This window comes from Anopheles darlingi, chromosome 2 (assembly GCF_943734745.1).
Source record: "Anopheles darlingi chromosome 2, idAnoDarlMG_H_01, whole genome shotgun sequence".
Classification (NCBI taxonomy): domain Eukaryota; kingdom Metazoa; phylum Arthropoda; class Insecta; order Diptera; family Culicidae; genus Anopheles; species Anopheles darlingi.
Genome location: NC_064874.1, coordinates 68,248,557 through 68,272,178, shown reverse-complemented (window position 1 = coordinate 68,272,178; position 23,622 = coordinate 68,248,557). Strand labels below are relative to the sequence as shown.

The window sequence follows — 23,622 nt, the reverse complement described above, 5'->3', positions numbered from 1 at the left end:
CGGAAGGAAAACCAATTTGATGATGCTCATAACGTCAGTCGTTAGCAAATGAACGGGAATATCGTGCTGGATGTTGTTATGTTGTGAACGGTGCAATCAATGCTGCATCTCATTTACAAAATAGTCGATCAGAAGTTGGCCGTTTTTCCTACTATTTTGCAACACTTTTTAGAACCGAATTCTAATGAGCCCCCTCCTAAGCTCAGCATTTCTCAGATTCGCACGGAGCTGTTGCTTGTTTTCGCTTTCTTCCTCGTCTCGCCCTCCCTCCTTTCCATCACTAATTGCTCCCGGGACATAAATAACCCTCGCGCGAAAGCATAGCATTAAAATGTGCTGCCGATGCTATCGCCGGATCGTCTTTCAACGGAAAGTAATTTCGAGGAAGCAGCTCCGGGGATGGCGTATAGTCCCAAGATGTGTCTCGGCACCACCTTTCAGCGATGGCATTGACACTTCCCTTTCGTTCGCTCGCTCGCTCGCTCGCCTGCACGCTCGCGGCTACGATCGATGGGCTCCGATGTACGGAGACAACGTTTTATTGAGCCAATTTGCCATTAATTTATTGACAGTTGATTGTGTTGATTGAGCCTCACTGCCGCACGGTTCTCGTGTTGGGCCCCGGAGCGAAGCTAAAGATTTCCAATCGTCCAATCTCGTCCCAAAGCACACACACACTGAGGCCAGAGCTCGTGCAAACTGCCAAGCTAATGAACAGCTCTGTTTATCGCCCTCGTACGTCGTCCTCGTCGTCCTCGTCGTCGTCACTGGGGAGTCGTTTTTGTTGCAGAGAAGATCCTGGGCCCGGTCGGGATCGCCTTGGGCTTATTTGGAAATTGCCATCTCCGGCACCGGCACCGGTTCTGGCATCACAACCTACGCTCCGATTACGCACCAATGTTCTGTGTGTCTGTGTCTGTGTGTGTAGGTGGTGAAAGTTCAAACCGAACGGTTCACGGGTTGACATCGTGCAGCCCGTGAGCCTAAATAATGGATGGCCCCAATCTCGGGTGATAACTTGTGAAGGCGGTTTCGGCGACTACCCGGTGCTTCGGTGCTTTGAATAGGAGCCGCGGGCTTAGACGATTGAACTCTGCACTCGGATCGAACGGATTTGCTGCTGCTGCTGCTGTTGTTGGTGATCGTTACGGACGAACAGAGTCCGCGTTTGAACACTTTCCCTTCGAGCAATCGCTCGCCATTCGCTCGCAGGCAAGCGCAGGAGGAGCGTCAGGTCAGGAGGTCGCTCTGCATATCAGCTTCTGGTTGACTTGGGGCAGTGGCAGGCCTCGGGGCCTATGCTGGCCCCGAGGGTTTCCAATGTCCCCACGAATCATACTGATCCTGCTCCAGCGATGGCGCAGTCGTTAATTTATGCTAAATAATGCTCACTTTTCGACGCTACGCTATGCTGCTTTTATGGCGACCGATTGGCCGGATTTCACCAGAACGAACGATCGAACGAACGGCACACCAAAAACCCCCAGAGCCTGCAGCAGCACCAGCACGTTGCAGCAGTAAACGAGATTTCGTTCGTACGCTTACCAACTCGACGGACGGCGACGCTGACCGGAGCAAATCCCGAGAGAAGATGACGAGATTCGTGTGACAAATGCATACTTTATGCGGGCGAGGCTGCGGCTCGTGGATGTGTTCGTTTCGTTTAAGACATTGCTTGCTTTTAATACTCTTGAGTTTATGTTCGATTTTTGTTTTTGGTAAGAAAAAAATGCACACAACAAGGGACCGGCAGGAGCAGCGCAAAATCCCTCACGTCTGCGAGGTGAGTTATTAATTGAAAAAACAAGGGAGGCTATCATTTTGGAGTGAGGCCGTCGCGAGCAACTTGGGCAACATAAAACATAAGAAAGCGAATAAAGAAAGCGACCTACCATCTGCGGTTACGTGACATGTCGTGTGACGTGTGTCAAGGAGCCATATTGAGTCCATCTCACGTAAACGGTAAATAAACTCACACGAGCCTCAAGACACACACACACACAGACAGACGCACGGTGCTGCGAAACGTGATCAGAGCGACCGGAACGCGGAATGTCCTGGCGATGATGATGCACGTATCGCATCGATGACGCCATGGGGACGGACATGAAAGACCGAACCGAAGACGACGCCATTCGTCTCTCCGAGTCTCCGAGCCGCTTGTTTGACGTTGGGTCTTGGGTTGCGAAAGTTGAAATCGAAACAGCCACGCCATCCGAAACCGCCACCGGCAGCAGCATATTGGCTGCATTCTACGCATTGGCCCCCGGCCGGTGGAAAAGTTTTCCACGAACTCGACCGGTTCAGACGGAGTGGAATGCAATTCCTCCTCTATGCCACGTCTATCGAGCGAACGACACACCAACACCCCTCCCCCTCCTTCGACGTGACGTTTGCAAGATCGAATAGTGTGCGCTGCGCATAATGTGTTGTCCTCTGCGCCGCGTGCTGAATGTGGAATTCACCTCCGTCTCCGACTCCGTGTGACCGTCTCTCGCTCTCTCTCTAGAGAGGACCATCCAGGGGACAAACGACGAGGCCAATGTCATAATTCCGCTTCAGGGCGGGAGAAAAAAGAAACGGGGAGAAAAATTGATGGGCAAATTTTCAAAACTATTTACCCAACCCTCCTCCCTTCGAGGAGAGAAGAAAATGGTGGACCGAAGGAACATGAGCATGAGGATGTTCAAAAGCATAACTTTCGATGTACCGATGCGCTGCCTGTCTTGCGCTGCACCGAGCACATCCGACCGAATGCCGGTTCGTCCTTTTTTCCACCTTTTTTGCATACACAACAAACCGGCTCGACCCCCCTGGCATAGCACAGAAAAACTACATAATCTAGCTGAAGTAGAAAAAGTTCCAAAACACATTTTAAAAATAAACAAGAAATACTGGTCCGATTGCGTAAGAAACTTGGAATTGAAAAAACGTCTCTTATGACACATGTACATAGCTTAAATAGTAGAGTAGGCTTAGGAGAGATAGGTTTAGGCAAATCAGCTTTTATTCCATGTACATATTGGGGGAAGGGTAGGAAATAAGATTATATAGGAAAAATAGGACGAAACAATAAGACAGGGTAACAATTCCAGTCACAAATCCAACAACACTCAAGTTATAGCACAATCAACAATTTACTCCGGTTCCTATTTATAACATAACTAATGAGGAGAAGCAAAAGCTGAACCCATTGTATTTCAACCTCGATTACTATCTATTATAATCAAAATAAACGTAATTTTCGGAAAAAAAAAAAAAAAAAAAAAAAAACAAACCGGCTCGACATTCCCGTCAAGCTGCTGCTGCTGCTGCTGCTGGTTGCTATCTAGCAACGGCTTACTATGCAGCTGTGTGCGTGCAAGCGTGCGTACAACATCTGCTTCTGCTGCATACAGTTCTAATCGCCTTTGCGGAACGTCCCGCGGAATGCAGCTTCCGGTGCAACGCACGTCACGATCGCTTTGGGTGCATTCAATCAGCGGCCCTCACCTTTTAACCTTTCATTCGAAAAATAGTTCCAGCCTCGTGTCCAACCAGCCCCCCTCCCGCCTTTCCTCTCCTCCTTTTTAGTCCTACCAGCGAGGCAAATTAATTTGAAAGTCTATTTACACCTGACGGTGGCTGTTGCAGCACTGTAAATGGCGCGCGAGTGTCCGGCATCCATTGGGAGAAGGATTTAGCACAATATGTGTACCACCGTTGCTGATGTTGCTGATGATGGTGATGATGATGATGATGAGGATCAGAGTCATGCATTTTACGTGTTGGCAACAGTGAATGTCGGCGGGAGCGGGGGTACCACTGCCGGGATGCTGGCTCAAGCATAAAGTGCTGTCAGCTGCAGCACACCTGCGGGAGGGGGAAGGTGGGTGAGGAAGATGGGAGAGAGGGATGGTTCCGTTCCGGTAGATATGTACCCGGGCAAACCGTGGCGGCCCTACATCAGTGAATGTGAGCCCATGCGGTTACGCAATCGAGCCTTAATGCTCTCGCCCTGTGTGTGTGTGTGTGGTGGTATATGTTTGGTATTACAATCTCCACCGCTACAGCCTTCATAAGCCCATCGTTGATGACGTTTTTTTTCGCATCAACACTAGCCCAGCATCCCCAGGAGCATCAGCATCGGTGGTGACATCGGAGGAAGATAAACAGTTAAAATGAGGGGCAGGTCCCCCAACCCCTCTCCTCCCCTGGTGCACCCAAACCAACCCAACGCTATCACCTGATATATGATATCACCGTCATCGGTCGCGGGCATTTTGCATGCAGATACGCGGTGCAACTGCAGCACGGTGCTGAGGTTGGTGTGTGTGTGTGGTGTGTGGTGTGTGGTGTGGAGTGTGTGGTGGATCACCAGCGTACACCAACCCCGGAGGTTACCCGGGGATTCAACGTTAATTGTGCGAACATTGTGCCACTCATAATTCAGTGCCAAAGTGTCACAAAATACGTTTATCATTCTGGCACATGGACGTGGGATTGGAATGCCGGCCGCGGACATGCATTTAAGCGCAGCGCAAACATGATTTCGGCGCGTGAAATAATTGCATTTCTATGCAGCTAGTGACGGCAGCAATACGATAGGGATTTACGGCCTGATTTATGGGGTAACATTATGCGCCTGGTTTGATGTTTTTTTTCTGAAGCGAATCCCCGCGAATCGCTCATAATCCGGCTGCCGGCCACAAGGGTTGACCTCGAGCGCTGTGGATGGGAGTTTGATTGATAATGAGCGATTAGTGGTGGTGGGAGATGCGGTTTCATTACGCGGTGCTAAATCAAACGCATCTTGACGATATAGCTCAGCTATGAAAATTGTAATATAGTTCGAGCCTCTCAATCAAATCTGTATTCCATTCCGCATCATTACCACGGGAATTGATTGCGATTGTTTCGGTTAACTTTAAAAGCAATAAAATATCAATCAGTCGCTGCAAATGGTATGGAATGAGCGTTTGTCAAGTAGATATCCGGAGGTAGGTACTCCCAGCAAATAGCTGAAGTAACGAAATTGTAAATCAATCCCTCTACCTGTCGCTCTGTTTTTTTAAAGGATTTTCGTCTGCATCTGGAATTGTCGAAAATGAGTCTCTATAAATTTAGCGGGTTACTAGAGTACTGGAAGAGACACAAAATCGATCAAAACGTGACTAGAATTGTGCGAGTGTCTGTTTAATATATTTTGTGAATGCTTCCGAAGATTGAGCTAACAGAAAGCCATATTCTAACAATATGTTCATGAGAACAGTCGTTAAATTAATATTTGTATTTTACTGCATCCGTTCCAATAATTCCAAATTTCATGCTTGATTCTTGTACAGACAATAGTACTTGAATACCTTCTGGATACCAAAATACGAATAACAAAAGACTAAGTTCCTGGCCAGCACGTTATACAATCCTTTAGGGAATTTTAATACGACTAACGCAAAGAAATGCACAATAGCTCAGAACCAAGCATTTTTTATTAAAGTATGCTTATTTTACTTAAAATGCTTGTAACAGAGTTACAACAGTTACCAGTCGAAAATATCGAACAGATTTCTTTGCAAGACCACATTTAATAGTAAACGTTGCTCAATTTGAACCCAGATTAGAATTATTTGATTTGTACGAAGAATATCATACAAGCAGTAGGAGACATTTCACAACCAAATAGTAACTACAAATAAAAATCAATACGGTAATTAAATCTCTTATATGTTTAACATGTAAGAGTACAACATGTTCCCTACTGACTGATTTGATCTCTGCGCATTGACATATTATAACATTGAAATATTACCGCGAATTTAAACGAATTCACCTCTCTCACTCCTTCACATACACATCATGATGTGTTTACCTCTTACTTGCTTGTAGCATACCAGATTTTATTCAACTTCCGTTGTTTTGCCAGAAAGGTATTAAACACTGGCACTAACAATCCAGCACACAAACACACCAGGGACACTTTGGATCCTTCGTGGAATATTGCTAAAACATGTTGATGTAATTTTCCTCGGAATGTAAAATTGTCCAAACACTTCCTCCTCCATCAAATCAGAACCCGCGAGTTCTCTAATCTCCCCGTCCCCGTGGTGACCCGAACATCCGATCGAGATTGCAATCAATTCCTAAATCACCAGCGAATGCCATTAAAACTTCGCGCGTCCGGTGAATCGTGTAAACGAAATACCCCAACCCATCAGTGAAGCTGACCGACGAGCTGGAAAATGGAAATGACCAGTACACCCGGTCCCACGAGATACCACCGGCGCGGCCGCGGCCACACATCACCGTCGGTTCAGGCCCGGTTCAATGTACGAGCGAGGGCCACCATCCGCACGATGACGATGGTGGGCCGGCCGGCCTGCAACCCACGGTAGGTGTCATTCTCACTCGCGATCTGTATCGCGCCCATCGTGTTCCCCATACCTCGGTCAATTGCTGGCGCGTGGAAACATGTGTGTAACATACCCAAAACGCAAACGCGGAATTCCGCAAGAGGGACGCATGGAATGGGAGGAAACTTTTGGACACGATCCGAATTCCACAAGCCCCGCGTTACACGCGTACAAAAATCAATGAACCCGGATCTACTACTAGACCGGGTCCCTTGCGACTTCATCGAACCTCGAAACCGGGCAGCCCGGTTACCGTTAGTCAGTGATGGAAACACGGAACTGGAAGGCCACAACTATACCAACTGGCACTCGCTCGGCATCGGTGGCGTCGATCGGTGGCGAAGGCCATATTTTGTTGCAAACTTTCCGTGTAAACGGTTGCCGGATTGACGCACGGAGCAGCTTGTAATGGGAATGGGGGAGGGGCGGGGAGGTAGTTATTGACACGATTTATTGGAATGCTTCAACACCATCGCCACACAGGCCGACTCTCTCAAATGTGCTCTTCGGCCCTCGGGCTTGGAGTGAATCCGTTTCGAAGTGCAAGATGTTCTTCGCACCAACCACGACGAGCACCAATCACATAAACAAGCAATTGAGTTGTAAACATTATTCTACGGCATTGCAATGGGAAACACGTCTACGTACGCAACAGCCGGGAAACATTTGGGGCCAATACAGTGAAGTGCTACCGGAAGTGCGTTAAACGCGGCCGCCATTCGGCTCCAGGAATGAGTCTGAATCTGGAACCGGGGGAGGTTTTGCGATGAAAATACCCTTCTCACCGAAATAGCAGCAACACAAAGGGAAGCTGCATTTGGCCGCAAAAGTTTTTGCAAATAAACCACAAATACTCGTGGTCTACTCAAACAGTTGACCAATAACCACACATTATCACACGTCACCGTCACCGTCACCGCATGACTGACAGTTCCAGTTTGACGCACCGTTGACGACGCACACGCACAACCACCCTCCCTCGTCGTAATGTATGCGTCCGTGGCCACCGCTGACGCCATCAATCATAGGTGCCAATAAAAAGTTGATCATCATCGACACTGGCGCGGAAGGAGCTTCAACCACCAACCACCGCGAGCGAGCGCACAAACCACAAACGACGGTCACTCTCCACAGTATGGCCGGATAACGATTGATTGTGTGTGCGTGTGTGTGTCGTGTGTGTGTGTCTCGTCTCCAAATGCCAATCGAGCGCGTACCACCACTGTGCGTGTGTGTGCGGGTGTGTGTGTTTTTGGGACACTAATTTTCGGTCACCAACTTGTCACCTCAACGTTGGCGCAACGCTTTCTCTCTTTGCATTCCTCCCTCTCTCTCTCTCTCTCGTTGTCTCTCCCTCTCTGCCTTTATTGGTCGCCGCGGCATCGGGATGTGGTATGTCCGGATCAATAGAGGAACAATAAATCATTTGGAACGGTTTGTCTCAGGAATTCTGTCGGGACTTCGAGGCTTCGAGGCCGCCAGGCAGCTAGTGCGTAGCCAATAAAGCGACATCCATTCGATTTCTCATTTCCGTGCCCGTCGTCCATTCGTTCCGTCGAAGTCATCGGCTGGTTTGACTGACATTTATGGCCGACTGTTGGCGCCACTCATTAGCTAGCCACCTTTGGCCACTGGGGACGTGCAATTCTGGAGCAACTTCAATACCCGTCCAAGCTCCCTAGAGTAAAAGATAAACACTGCTGCTGCTGCTGCTGCTGCTTTAAAAATGTCTTTGTCCACTAGCACTAGCAACAGACGCAATAACGTAAGGTCAGCACGATCGCAGCCATCCTGCTAATGATCCCAGGTGGATCCCAGCTCGCTTTACAACCGAACAACCGACCGATATAGTGAAGCTCTCGGTCTCCGTCTCGGTCTCGGTCTCGCGTCGGTGATGCATGTCAAATAAATGTCAACGAAAAACACCCCCGCGCGCGCAACGGGCACACCGGTAGCAAATGGATACAGCGGGAGCAGTCAAGGAGTGAGGAACGGCGGTGCAATATCATGAATCTTGTGTTCGCCCAGGGACCATGGATCCGACCGGACCGTCCCGGACCGGATCGATTGGGCGGTGGAAGCTTGAAAAATAGTAATAACTCTGTCCCGAGAGTCCTGTTTACATCCGACCAACGGACCGAAAGGACCGAAGGACCGAAGGTAAAGCTGATTGCAGGCCAGCAAATTGGTCACCATTGCAATGAACGCATGTGGCCTGTCCCCATAGCGATGTAGGTCAGCCGGGTTTGCCGGGTCTTGTCTCGGCACCTTCCCCTCGTCTCGCTCCCAAATGGCTGGACGTTGATGGAATGCACCCTCCCTAGACACAAAGAAGACTCACTATCTGCAGCCGGTGCACTCCATTGGTTGGGCATGCACTTTGCACCAGCTCCACCACCACCACCACCATATCAACCGCGCATACACATTGTGTACGGAGTAGCGCTGGTGCTATCGAGTTATTCCGTCCGCTGGTGTCGAGTGTGTCGAACGACCACTATACCAGACGACGACGACGACGGCGATGACGAGGGGGAGTTTTTCAAAGTTTTTTAAAAATTCATCACCCAACACACACACACACACACACCCATGTCGGGGGCCGCGGTTCATCGGTGTCACGGTGCGCGGTGAGGCGCGCGAATGGCTCGTGTGTGACGTGGCGGCGACGGCAACGGCGACGGCGGCAACATCGTTCACTGTGCAGCCCGAAAGTGGATTATAGTTGAATGCATATTTTATTGGTCGATTTCGTGTGACGGGAGTTAGGTCGAGTACACCCGGACCACCGGTTCATCTTGAAACACCAGAGTGCCAAGTGCCAGAACACTTGGCCACGAAGTTATGCCAACGTCCGAAGTAGATACGCCTTTTCCTGTGTGATCCAGGTTGCAGGTTCGGTTTCAATTGGATTAAATGCTCCATGCTGCGGGATTGGTTCAATTTAAGCGTCAGCTTCGAACACGCTAAACGAAACAGAACGTCACTTATTCGAGTCGAACTGACTGACGTCAGGAACCATGTTCGGTCGAAATTGATCGTAGGTTGTTGCTTCCCTTTAGGAAGCTTTTAAAAAATGTAAAAGGTCAAATGTACCTTGAATTGTCTATTACTATATCTCACTCTATCTACTTCTGAGCTGAGTTGTTTCAGAACATTGTTTAAAAATGTCCAAACAACGATACTACGCCCTGGGATGCAATATGTGGACAGCCATTTCGTGGTCATTCTGTAGCGATGGTATAATGTTCCATTCTATTAATTACTTGCTGTACTGCTTGTACTGCCTAGCTACGTATAAGCAACAAATACCCTCACTCACACAGATGTCAACATAATGATGCAACACGCACATGAAACTACAAGCTGGCCCGCCTGAACTGACCGAACGGCTGGCAGATTGACCATAAATGTAAAATAATCCGATTCCATCCGAATTTCTGGCACACGTCCAAGTCCGGTCCTCCACTTTGATGATCACCACTTGCTCCAATCGTGCGAAACCGCCATCGCCATCTAATTGGTGCCATACTTGGCCGATACTACATCGAGTGCTTCCAATAGCTGGACTGGACCATAGCGCTACACTGTACGGTACTCTGCTCTGCTCTGGACTGGACAGGACTTCGTTTTATCTTCGGTGCCGTATGTCCATTCCCATCATCAACCGAGGCCTGCACGGTTCCGGGCAACGAACAGGCAGCCGTCCAGGTCCTGGTGCTCGCTCCTTAAAGCAAACATCACAGCCATTGCCAATGGACGGAGCGGTTCGGTTCGGTCGGTTGGTTGGTTGGTGGTGGTGTTGGTGACGCTTTAATTCATTTATGTCACACTTAGGCACACAACGGAAAGCCACCAAGAAGGAGGAAAATGCTGTCAAAGCCCGAACTGAACACCGGCTAGCCACAACGCCTTAAAGGGACAACATCATGAGATGTTGAAATCCCACACACACACACGGCCTACAACATCGCAAGCCTTTGATGCACTTGAGTTGCTGTTGGCGTGAGTTGTGAGTTGCGTTGCGGTGTAGGCTCGCCTACGTACGCCTTCATGTCCAACGCCCAAGTGCCATCTGGTTCTTGGTAGAAGTACCCCGCCCAGTTGCACCCCTCAGTGGCCCCCCTCCCCCCGTGCTTGCTTATCAGTGATGGAGCGAAAATTGTTTTATGAGTTTTAGACAAGATTTTGCCGTGTTCTTTGCCAAGGCGAAACAAATTAGTTTCGCCTTTCAAAGATTACTTTCATGTTCAGCATCGTACACAGCATCGTTTCTCTGGGTTTATGCATGCCCGCCCGTGTGTGTGTGTGACTGTGAGTGGCTGGCCAAACAAAAAGCCAAATCCAACGAGCACGAGAACCCTACGCCTTGCTCTACGCCCGGTTACACTGGAGCTTGAGTTTGTTTATCACCACAAAGTTGACAGCGTAATACGATCTTCTCTTCCTACCAGCTATCCCGCTCCCTTCCCTTTTCCCCTTTTCCCACGTCTCCCTTTTCACTGGAATACCGAACAGCCATTCTGGCCAGATGAGTTAACGCCTCTGCATCCTTTGGCAGCGAGCATCGCTCTGCTGTCAAGGACAGCTATAGTGCATTGCACGAACGACCGAATATGGACAGAACGTGCTCGTGCAAGCCGCGCGGTCACACACAACGACATACGCCTTAATCACGGCACCGCCCTACACACACACACCCTCCACACACACACGTTTTAACATGGCATTGCGGAGAGAAGGGTTGCGTCTCGTCCCCAGCAAACCAGAACTGTCCTCCCACCCCCCCCCAGTCGGTCACCATCTTGAAGGTTCGCCTCTTCGGTTTACAATCGTATCGTTATTATGCGAATATGTGTGTCCCATTGTCACCACTACTGCTTGTGGTTATCCTTAATGCACCACCCAGTTTCTCATCACCCCCTAGTCCCCAGTTTGTGGGCGGTTGGTGCCCGGCCGACATGAACACAAGATTATCTCCTTAACCTACATTTTCCACAAACCACACTACCTCGGGTTTGCCCATTACTTTCATGCTTCCAGAGAGCCATTCCACCACCCCAAGAGGGGCTGGGGAAGGGGGGTTCCTGCATACCAAGCGACACTTTGTCGGCCAGACACGAGACCGAGATCGAAATCGGAGTGTTTGCGGATGGTCCATTCTTCCGGTGCAGGCCGATGGTGTTATTGATTGAGTGAAGGGTACTTGCGCTTCGGGGCCGGGGTCCGGACGCGCTCTCTCTCTCTCTCTCTCTGAGCAGCTCCGTCTCTATACCATCATGCACCGAACCCGGACCGATGTGTCGCACGGACCGGCGAATCGATGAATTTTATTTCAATGCAAATTGCACTCCTCTCCGTCGTCGTCCGTGCCTGGAAGCACCAGCTCGCATGTTCGCATGGAAAGGGGTGGTTGTGTTTCAGGCAAATAAAGACCATCCATTTGGAGTCGCTTTCGCCGCAATTTCACTTGATGCATGGTTTTAAAATGCATTTATGCTTTGTAGTTTGCAGAAACTCATCATAAACATAAAAGAAAAGCAAAAGAAAAACTCATAAACATATTGCAGCGTCGGTCACAAATGCATGCGAATGTTGTTAGATTATTCCCGTCATCTCGTCACGAAAGGTGTTTTACAAAATGGAGATAATTACTTGGTAACACCGCAAGCACACCGAGCAATGGAGACGCATCTCAAAACTACTACCAACGAACGAATAAACCCCTTCTACGGAGTGAGCGAGAGATTGAAATATGAGCATCACAGGAGCAGCGATTGCAGCATCATTTGCAATTCGTCCGACGATGTAAATGACTAGTTTGCTAGCTCGCTCACATATGCTGAAGCCAGGCGAAGGTGCCTCGCCTTCGCCAATCGCTCCTTGCAGCGCTAAAATGCTGCACATTTCCCAGGATTCGTCCGGTGCGCCTAAGGACCCGGGGCTGCCAGAGTCAATATTTCTGCTTCGTTCTCCGTGCCACTCCACGGGCTGTCTGCGGCGTTCGGTGCTGTTGCACTGATTACATGCAAAGGGGAAACATTGCTTTTGGGAAACCATTGCATGACGACCATATGCAAAATTGCTGCTGGTGCTGGTGCTGCTGCTGCTGCTGGTGCTGCTGTTGCTGCCGTTGGTGCTGCTACAAAACCGTGGTGATATGTGTTAGCCCGCGTTGTCGTAGCCCATCCCGGTTTAATGTGTTGCAAATATGTGTGGAGTGAGTTTTTGCCGAAAGCTGATAGCTTGCGGTACACCGAAGACAGCAAACGGAGGGTTGGGGCTGAGGGTTCGTCATCTCTGCCAGCATGTTGGTGGATGCCCAGGACCCAGGAATGTGGTTTCTCTACTTCAATCGAACACAACAGTGCATCTTAAAGCCGGCATGCCGTGCACGAAGAGTGGAAAGCATCATCAATGTATCGTGTCCTTGTTTATGTGTTTTTGTGTGTGTGGGTGTGTGTGTATGTGTGTGTGTGTGTTTGTGTCAGTGATGCTCGTTCAGGCGACAGTTATTTGATTATGGATTCATTGGAGAATGAAACTTTATGGCTGGTATGGCTCTCGAACCCGTTTGAGGAAAATGCATTCGCGCCCGCGCACCAACACCGACGCGCAAAGTATGATAAATGGAGCACATTCTCCCTCGAACACAGCAGTTCAATTAACAGTCATTTAGCTGCTGCTGCTGCTGCTGCTGGCGATGCGGCGGGGATGCAAACCAAGCCAGCAGCAAACGAAGATAGCAAAGAACCGAAACTTTGCCGGAATCAATATTCCGTCTCTCCATTTCCTCCCGCAAAAATCCCGCAAAGCCCCCCGGGGTTGAAACTTTCCACCGCGTTGTCGGGAACAAAGAAACCATTTCGCGGCAGCTTTCCCCCTCCCCGCTGCTTGACGTGTCGGAAGGACTCTATCTCAAATTTCCGGTTTTAGCGAGAAAGTTTTGCACCAAACCAAACTTTCGCTCCTGTGGCATCCGGTGCCCATGTCATGCTCATGTCAATACCGAGTGTGGTTGTGTAAATGTTGCGCCAATCAATGAATGGCGCCAGCGGTGCGATCTAGCGGGCCGAGATGCTTTCTCGGCCAGAAAAGCTGGTTGGAAACTAATCTCTTATCCGTGTTCTAGCACCCGGTACGGTGCTGGTGGAGCTAGGCCTTCGGCGAGCCAGTGAACCGGAGCGAAATGCTTCCGCAAAACCAACCTCCATTTCCGACCACACAAATCAAACGTTTTGCCCAACCAGCGAATCCGTTGTCATGGGAGTGATGGTGTGCAGCAAGCGGCCAAGGAAATCCCAGGGATCGTGGAAAGAACCTGCAGCGAAAATATTACCCTAATGATTAGCGAGTCCACATCCGCTGATTTCCGCACCGTCCGGGCACCGTCACTTTGTAGTCGCCTACCGACTACGAAATGAAAATCTCAATTGCAATTTCAACGAACGGCATGGCCTCGTCCGGTTCGTGGTTTATAACGTTGCGAAGCACCGCTGAACACTGCAAACAATATCGCAAATCAACGCAAAGTAGCAGCATGATGAATTAAAAGGTTATGGAAAGCATTTCGTCCTGTTCCTCGAAAGCTAAATACTTATCGTATCTCCGTTTAGCGTCTGGCTCATCTTTGTGTCGTTGTAAAATGTTTCGAATATTATCACGTTGATGCACACAAGCTATCTATGCTCCATGTTAAAATGGTTCATGTCGTTTCGTGCCGCCCTCTTCACCAGCAGCGACTCCGGGTGCCGCCTTCCGGATGCTTTTGTTTGAAAATAAAAGGCTCGAGGGATGAAAACTGTGCAAGAGTACCAGACTACCGGGTGGGTGGGTAAGTTGGAGCAGCGGTTGGTACTACAGACAGAAAGCCTTTTCCATTTCCGCCGGGCGTACACGAGTGAGTTTGGTTGTCAGCGAGTCAGTCCACTTGGTGCCACTCGTACCAGTCTCGGTACCAGGAGCACTCTTCAACGAGCACCAACATGTCCACCTTTCTGTCGCTCCCTATCTCTCGGACTTACCTGCACCTAAACAATGTCAAGCTTTACTTTCGCTCTCCGCTGGAATTTCTCGTCCAATATTGTTTAAATTGTTGTCTTTACCTTCGTGGAAATAGCTTTATTTTAGCAAATGACCAAATAGGGATTATTTATTGTTCATGACGATGCCGCGAGGTAAAGCGTGCAAGTGAAAATGCTACTTAGAACTATCTATATTCTTTGTTCATTTTCCTATATCCACAACAGTTTCTATTTTGTCTGACGAAAATGAAACAACATCTCTTCTGATTTTCATCATCACTTGTCGCCATTCGCCCGGTGCATCATGCCTTGACAATGCATGCATTGTTCACTTGAACGAAACCAGACAGACACACACACACATGCAAACATTCTATCTCTCTCTCATAGCACGACGATGACGAAATGATAAAATCCGTCTACCGTCTAGTCTCATTTGGGAACGTCGTCTGGGCCGTCGCCTTGGACCAAAAGCGAAAGTATGTCAAGCCAAACCCTGGCTGGCAAATGGCGACGGACAGGGTCTCACCCTGTCTCGCCGAAAAGAAAGTGCCCAACCCGAGGAGCGCGATTTTGCGAAAAGATAATTAAATCGCGAAACGAAACAAACCTCCCGAAACCTGACGCCATTTGTAAAGCGCATTTGCTGTGTGCAAATAAAACCACCCAAAAGGTTAGGCGAAGGCGAGATGGCGGCCCCAAAATACGCAGCAATTGAATTGCAGTCCCGCTGGTTGCATTTCGCTAAACGTGAAGGTTAGTGGCAGAACGTGCCTCGAGATCCGTCGAGATCGGTTTTAATAATAATACACGCTCGGCTCCATCGAGGCGCGCCTAAACTGCAAACACAATGCCCGAAAAGCCGAAAAGAGGGACTAGGGACGGATTGAGCAAGTACAGTTCCCAGTGTGTGCATGTGCGCAGCACAAAAAACGACAGCATTAACTGACCACTCAAGAATAGTGCTGACCGTTGCTATTTTTTATTGCTTTGGTGTGTTTATCGAAATGGCCATAAAAATGTGGTTCTGTAATGAAAACCAATCTGCCAGAGTGCGGCACAACTTGTATGTTAAAATTGGTAAAGGCAAGCCTCCATAGTTCGATCGCGAAAGGTGTTCAATCTCATGTAAATAGTACGTTCGGTTTTTTAACGAACAATCTGCCACTATCCTTGGCCCAGTTTTATTTCTGCAATCTACTGGAAAAGCCACTGCATGAACTCGCTCAAACTCACTCTGTTTGGATTCTCTCTGCGCATAACAATGAATCCAGCAAGACACTCCGTAAGGGGTGAGCTCTAGAAGCTATTTCCATCCAGCTCCACCGTTGATTGCTTGTTCAGGTGCAATGATGCAAACAAATATACGATCCGAAGCCGGATGCGCGATGGAAACAGGTTCGATGCAACGCAGCGCACCGCGGATATGCATCCGGTTGCAAGGAAAATTGCAAAAAACAAAAATAAAACTCATTGCCTACCGACATGAAGCCCATCGCGATCGCATTATGCGTTGTGCTTCTGCCTAGCGAGAGTTCCTTGAGTTGCGAAACAATCGTTCAACACTGGCACCAATTATACCGTCATTTGAACCATAACAAAAAGCAACCACTTGACATGCTTCCTGACCCGTTGGCGTTGATACAACTAATGAACGGTCAAGAGTTGAACTTTTGCCCCATGGGACTTGGGAATGGTTTCCAGCTTTGTTTGTTCCCTCGGGTCAAAGTTGTATTTGACCAAACTTTGACCAAACAGAACAAACCGGCACCGAGTTGTTGTTGTTGTTGTTGCAAAACTAACCCCGTTATGCTTTGGAGTCCATTTTTACCCCCCCCCCCCCCCCCCCAAACCTTTGTTTTCGTCTCCGCACGCTCCTTCTTCTGACCAGCGCACCACCGTGAGTGCTCCGGAGCTCTTTTCATGATGAAATTATGCTTTCTCACTAAAACATTTCCTCAAGACCCACTCGGTCGGGGTCTGTACGGCTGGAACGCACGCAGAATGCCAACCAACCGGCCACCAACGGTCTCGGCCGGGTGCAACTGCATCGTCATGAGCAACTCTTGCAACCGGTAAAGCTACTCACCCAGCCCGATGGTTTCGATTTAATTTCGCATTCGTTCGCTTCGAATTAACGCATTCCGGAAGCGCATCGGTGTCTGGTCTGGATCATAACCCCGCCCTTCGGCCATCAGCAAGCGGCAGCAAGTGGCAGCACCACCGCGAATCATGAATCATGAGCAAACTGGTGTCCTGACCACCTTCGTTGTGCGAACCACTTTTTGGCCAACTTTTCGCCCGACGGAAGTTGTTCAAAGTATTCCCCGAACTTTCCGATGAGCTCTGCTGGATGGATGCTTTGCTATCGTTTGCTGTCATCGCTGACGGAGACACGACGTAGACGGTCAACCACTTCGGTTGCTGCTGCTGCTTTGCATCCTTTCGCGTGATCTCTCCCCCGTTTTCCTGTCCCCTGGTATTTGTCGTTCTCGCTTTAATAACCGGGAATGTATCCCTAGGCTAACCTACTTCGTCTCGTCTATTGGCAAAAATCCACTTCACCGGTCTCCTCGGGTGGCCTTACCGGTTGTTCCGCTCCCTGAGGTGCCAAGCAACGGTGTGGATGCTGATGGATGCGGGAAAAACTTTGTGGATGGTACCCCCACTCATGCACGTCGCGTTTTTGGGAAATTGCCAATCATATCTCATGACTAATAGGGTCGATGCTCGTTACGAAAGTATCGTCCACTTTCGGCACATTCGACCTGTCCTGTTCCCTTTCTCAAAACGCGAGCCTCAGAACGGGCCTTGTCATCGCTTTTCACCGAGCTTCGGCCACTAGTTTCAGTTCCCAGTAACGATGATGAAATGCTTCCACAATCCGGTTCCGCTGCCTCGTTCGTGTACCTTTCCAATCTATTGGAAAGCTTGTAATCAGGCAAAGTAGATGATCCGCAACGCACGTTTGAAGGCCGTTTGAAATTGAAATTGAATTACAAAAAAACATTGCAACCCACGTTTGGTGCGTTTGGAACGTAAGCGAACTCGCTACGCTGCAGCAACGATCCCGAAACGATTGCACCTTACCCAGCGCCGAGGATTACGTCAGCGAGATGAACGTAGATGAACGGTTTCTTTAATCCAATTAAGGTGCAAAATGGTGCTTGAAACGGAATTAAAAATTTACTCCAAACTTTGGATCCATTCCATCTGCCTTCCGGCCGTCCGTGCCGACCGTGCGCATCAATTAAGGGAAGCGGCTCTGGTCTCAACGGCAAAGGGCCACACCAAGGTAGCGTTCGGTGCTGCTACCAGGCCGGAAATTAGGAATATTAAATTTCCTTTCACATATCCCGACGCGTTGCAGGTGCATCAGCAACAGGAAACACGACGGTGCCCGCACACACACGTGTAATCTATGACTGGCAGCACCAGTGCTCCAGTGCACCCGTGCTCCAATGCTTCGATGAAGAGCAGAACTGGCTCGGCGTTTTTTTTCGACTTTTCAAATTCACTTCCATGAGCGCCCCGCAATTCTATTTCCATCCTGGGCTGGGCATGAATGAATGAAGTGCACAGTAACACCTCCGTAGACCGGTAGCACACGAGGCGAAGGCTGCTGCTAGGATGATGGAGTGAGTGGCCTTGTGGTCGGGGAAAACCCGGGAATGATTTCTCTCACTAGTGCCACTCCAGTTGGTAATTAAGCATTAGTAGGATTCATTTTTCATAAAAATCATAATCATTATCACTGACACGGATGCGATGCAGACGTTGCCCCGTCCCAATGAACAATGGCAGCCGGTAGCAAGTTTGTGTGAGTGTGTGTGAGACTGGGACTTCCTTTCATTTACAAGGCATCGCTTACAGTGTAAAAAGCTACACCGGACCGGAAATGAGACAAACAGCAAAAGAGAGCTCCACACCATCAGCGCTTCACAGCCAAGCAAAGCCACACACACACACACACCAACAACAAACTTCCTCGGGCCACCTTCCGTGTTTCCCAAGACCCGGACTCCACCACACCCGGGAAACTCGGTGCCTTTGCTAGCATAAAATTAAAAATTAAAACATACTTCTTCATCCGGGGCATGCAGCATGTTACCAGCATCCAGCTGCACCGTGTAGTTATCCTCCTCCATTAGGAGCATCCTGGCGTGCACTCGTGCACTGAGAGGAAATGGAACGAATGGTACGGTACGTACGGTCTTACGCGTACAGCCTGACAAGAGGGGATGTGTTTCCTCGGAATGACGTGCAGCGTTAGGCAAATTATTAGCCCCGGACCCCCGGACTGTGGAGGTGTTGTGCAGGAAATGCGAATCAGCATCAGTGCTTGTCAGTGCACTGACGCCCCACCACAACCCAACGTATCAAGCGTACATTCTATGGATCTATGCACTCCAGCACAAAACACATCCCCTCATTGAGAACCCCTCAGCACCCCTTCATACAATACCAGCGAGATGGTGAGGCGTTTATGGTATTTTGATTTGCTGTACAGTACACTGGAGATGGTAGATAAATAATGAAAACAGAGCATAGAACACTCAACACATACACACTTACTGACGAGCGCGTTGCTATGAGTCCAGAGGTACACTGATTTCTGATTAAAATGTAAAATAAAAACTCCAGTGCCCTTATGCGAGGAGGGAGGGGTCAGCAGTGCTCGATTACGGGGCTCCAGTTCGGTCCAGCGGTGAGCTGGCGGCCCACCAAAAGTGCTGTTACACAGCGCATGTTGTGCCAAGGCAAACAATTGTGTGGCATTATTTTAATCATGACCCAAGTCCCATCCCTTTCCATGTTGATTGAACACACACAGCACGCGAGCACACTTACGTGTATGTGTGTGTTTGTGTGTTCGTTTCAGGTCGACGAGCAGCATGAACAATGAAGTCAACCAAAGCGGTTCGGGCGTTCGGTTTATTGGTATTTACATTCCCAGGCACCGGGCGAGAGTGCTTAAATGCGGATTCCGAACATTCGCTTTAAACGCACCGTTTTTGGCTGGCATGTTCCATTAACACGGGGCGGGGTTTCCGTGCATTCGATTGTTTGGTTTTGGTTTTTGGTGGCTCATTTTATTACAATAAAACACCTTAATCTATCTTCTGCTCCGGCAACCACCGGCGTGAAATTGTTTTAAAGCCAAATTTACGATAATGCGCGTCCCAGGACCTGAAAAGCTCTCGAAAGAACCGCCGGTCTGCTTTCATCGTACGGATTCCTCTGTGACCGCATTGACTGTGTGTGTGTGTGTGTATGTGTGTGTGTGTGTGTTGTTGCAGGACCTCCTGAAGGCGGCCTAATGCTACATCTTCACCGAGTGCTCGGTCCGCACAATCCCAAACGGTGGCCGGAAGCCTGTTTTATATTTCCAGTCACCAGCAGACGCGGACATCGCCCGTGGTTTTGGGAGAAATGTGGCCTTGCCAAAGGACCGCTTCGCTGCCTAGGGAGGTTTTCGCTGGTCTGGAGAGGAAAGTTTTTCGAGTCGAAAGACTTAAAGCGAACCACCCGAGTGGTCACACCGCATGGTGCACACACACACACACACACACACTTTGGCTGCCACAGGGCCACAGGGACCATAAATATCGTGCAGAGAAACCGAAAAGTTACGTCGCGACGACGTCTCTTTTGCTCTTGGAAGCGCCTCAGCAAAGGCTGTAGCTGATTCGACGTGTAATCGTCTCCGTGGTTGCAGCAAAAGTTGCTCCAAAATGCCCCTCCTTTTTGCTCAAGCCGCACAACGATATTATTTGATTTAATTTGTTTAGTTCGCGTACAGTAGCGTGAACACCAAACCATGTGTGTGCGCATGTGTGTGTGTGTGTGTGTGTCATTGTGCTGGAGATTTAGCAGGTCCTTGTGTGAAGTTGCGCTTACACTTTCAGGCGAGCGTGAGACTATCAATCAAGTGTCTGTGCAGCAGGAGAAGGAGTTCACAAAGCGCGCCAAAGTGGAAGTTGGTGCGAACTGTAACCAGAAAACTTGTGGCGGTTGCTTATGCTTGTGCTGCGATGTTGCTTATGCTTGTGCAATCTTGCTTATGCTGCGTTTAAATGAAGGGAGCACCACATCACAAAAGACCGAGACGCTAAACGCCGTTTCAGTGCCGCCATCACACGCCAGTTTTCCCATTCGTTTTCCATCGACGACAGGATTGAAGCAAAATTTCGCCGCCTTTTAAATGGTGACCATAAACAAGATGATGGCCGGGCAGGCCATTAGGAAGCCCTAATTGCTTACTAGCGGCTTACTGCAGCAGTCGTAATGACTTGTTGATGTTCAACGATCTGCGATTCGCTTGGATTCCATTTTCCCTGTCAAACGAATCAATATCCGGAAGAGCCGGACCGCTTGTCACTACTTGACACCGTTCGTTTCTCCTCCTGCTCCTCGACCTACTTCTCGTGCGGCCATTACAGCGCCCAGCCAGCCATACGCCCACCGGCTGTCAGCTACTGAATAATTCAAATCTCGCTCGCGCTTAAGGGTGCAGAGAGCCGCGGTGCAGACACTGTACCTTATCCAGGTCCAACTGAAATGTGTGATTAAGCGTACCGGAGACAGTCCGGGCAGAAGAACGGGCAAACAATAAAAAAAAAAAACAAAATAATAGAAATCACCGGACACCGGTCCTGTGTGGCAAGTGGCAATGGAGTCGTGGGAGTCGACAAAACAACTTCCGTCCCATTCTGCTGCCATTTTCCCTCTTTTTTGCTTCGATTGTTCGATCCGAACAGGATTTACGAACCCTCACCCCGGGCACTCTAAGAAAGATGTAATACACTCCCGGGAGAACCGTTTTCCCTTGGTGGAGAGTGATCATTGGTCGGAAGAGTGTGTTTGTTTTTTCGGGTCGGAACGCGGAGCCCGCTTTGTTTCGCCAATTCACCCACGACTCACCATCCTCGGGGACTCAATCATGCTATTTTGGCCCCGAACTCGATTGATTCGTTTCGACCCTCGAGAGGATTGAGGGGGGGGGGGGGGGGAGAAGGGAAGCAGGTGGCGTGCTGGCTACGGTTGGTTGCGCTTTGAATATTTGATGTCGTCACCCTCCCTTCCTCCCTACCTTCCACCCCGTCTCGCAAGTAGCCTCAAGTGATTCGCGGAAATTCGAAAAGAACTGACAGTGCACGCGATCGCTTAGAGGGAGGGGGTGATTGGGGTGCACCACCGGGGGAAGGGGAGGGGGTAGGCATGCTATCGTCGCGTTTGTGGCAAAAGGTGATTACGTCGCCCGGAGCACCATTAGTGGATCCTACCCGATGTCACCTGGGCACACCACGCGCGGGGGCTGGGGGAGGAAGAAAGGCACTTAATGGGCCGCACATCGTTACACCCCCTTCCCATCCCTTCCCACCACTAAAACCACCCCCAAGTCTGGTCGATAATCGATAATTTGTAAATTTACCATCACCCCCACCAATGCACGGTGCTGGTACCGGTAACCGGTTGATGGAGTGAAGAGACACTTACCACCACCACCATCACCACCACCGCCATCATCATCACCACACGTGTACCCGGGAGACAGTCCGGGCGACCGATTACTTAGTGGCCTGATCGATCTGTGGGTTTGGTGACAATACAGTGTGGACCAAGCGGGGAACTCGGGGAAGCGCACAAACCCCCCGGCGACAGTCGACGATGAAGCTCTAGAGCTACAGGACGCTCCGTTTTCTCGCGAACTCGTCCGCGAGCACAAGAAGAAGCAGAGTTTCTCTTTAACGGTCCATAAAACTTTCCGCACCGCGTGCTACTACTAGTCCGCGGTCCGCGCTACAAGAAGGGCGCGTTCCGCATTAACTTCCGCCACCCCCTCCCCTTGGACAGCGCGACCGCGCGCGCACCTTCTTCTCTCTCGCTAGCGAATGGTAAGAAACTTGCTGAAAGGGAGAAGATTATTAATAATAATGAAGAAAGTATTAGCCAAGAGTGGTGCCACTCTCGGCTCGAGCAGACACTAGCACTCTGCACCCCATCCCTCCCTTTGGAATCGCGCGAAAGAGTTTCAGCAGCAGACGCAGACACGAAGTGGCCACTCCGAACGACGACGAAACATTGGTCGTCATTGTTTATTCTTTCCATTGTGCGATTGGCCAACAACTCCGCACCCCACCTCGTGGCGCTCGTGACTGACCTCGGTTCCCAGTCCAGGGTGCACTCAATGTAAGCTGCTTAGCAAATGGTTCAATCATCGCGGACCAGCGGACCGCTCGCCTGGCATTAATTTCCATGAAGCGGAGAAGCTTTCACACACAGGTCGGGAGTTCGCGCTCAACGGTTGACCTGACCTACGACGCGAGCGATGTGCTGGGGGATGAATAAATTTTAAATTTTCTCACCAAGGTTAATAGACCAGAACCGGACCCGGATGGGTGCGATGGACTTTCCAGCGCGGTGGTGATTGCCTGGAACCCCCCTCCCGGTGGTGCGCATCCTCCCCCCATCCCTGTGTCAATAGGAATAGCACATTCTCTGCCCCATTATCATATTTTCCGCTAAACGTTCCACAGCTCTTTGGACGGACGGACGGACGGACGGACTTTGGCGTGATGCTTTCATGTTTCAGCCCCACCTTTGAGAAGCACAAGACGAAAATCTCGTAGCAAGCGTGGCGTACTCCGATGGAGGCGCCTGGTGGGTTGTAACGATGGAGACGCCTGGTAGCCCGCAAATTTGGAACTAATTGATTGTCGCGCGGCCAACCGTGCCTTGTGCGCACCGATCAAAGTATGATGTACCGCCTTGATATACATACACACACATACACACATGTGGCACTTTGGGTACAACGCGCTCGGTCATTCGCCTTGTGAAGGGGAGAATCCTTGCAAGGACGACGTAGCGAGTCGAAAAGCGATATCCACGATGGTCACCGACACCGACATATGCAAATCGAGCATAATTTTATGCAGACGAACGAACGGAGCACGGTGTGCTGACGAATCGAAATCGAGCGGAAGATAAAACGAACCCGGGTCGATTTAATGATCTCGTTGGTGCAGACGCGTTGCAACGCAGGGCATAATGTAGCCCACTCGGTGTATCCAGGAGTCGCGCTGTCCCTTTAAAATGCTAATTCAACGCCACGCCAAAGCCGGGCCAAGATGTAATCGTTAGCCGGCTGACCTCGTTAGCGGCGCCGCGCTCGTTGAGATCGTTGTAAATGTTTCAATATGGAT

General features: G+C 49.8%; 1 protein-coding gene across 1 annotated transcript in view; it reads left to right on the top strand.

The window, feature by feature from the left end:
• Positions 1-23,622, top strand: part of LOC125952318 (receptor-type tyrosine-protein phosphatase kappa) — a 73,291-nt gene that overhangs the window by 39,177 nt on the left and 10,492 nt on the right. The window lies entirely within an intron of this gene.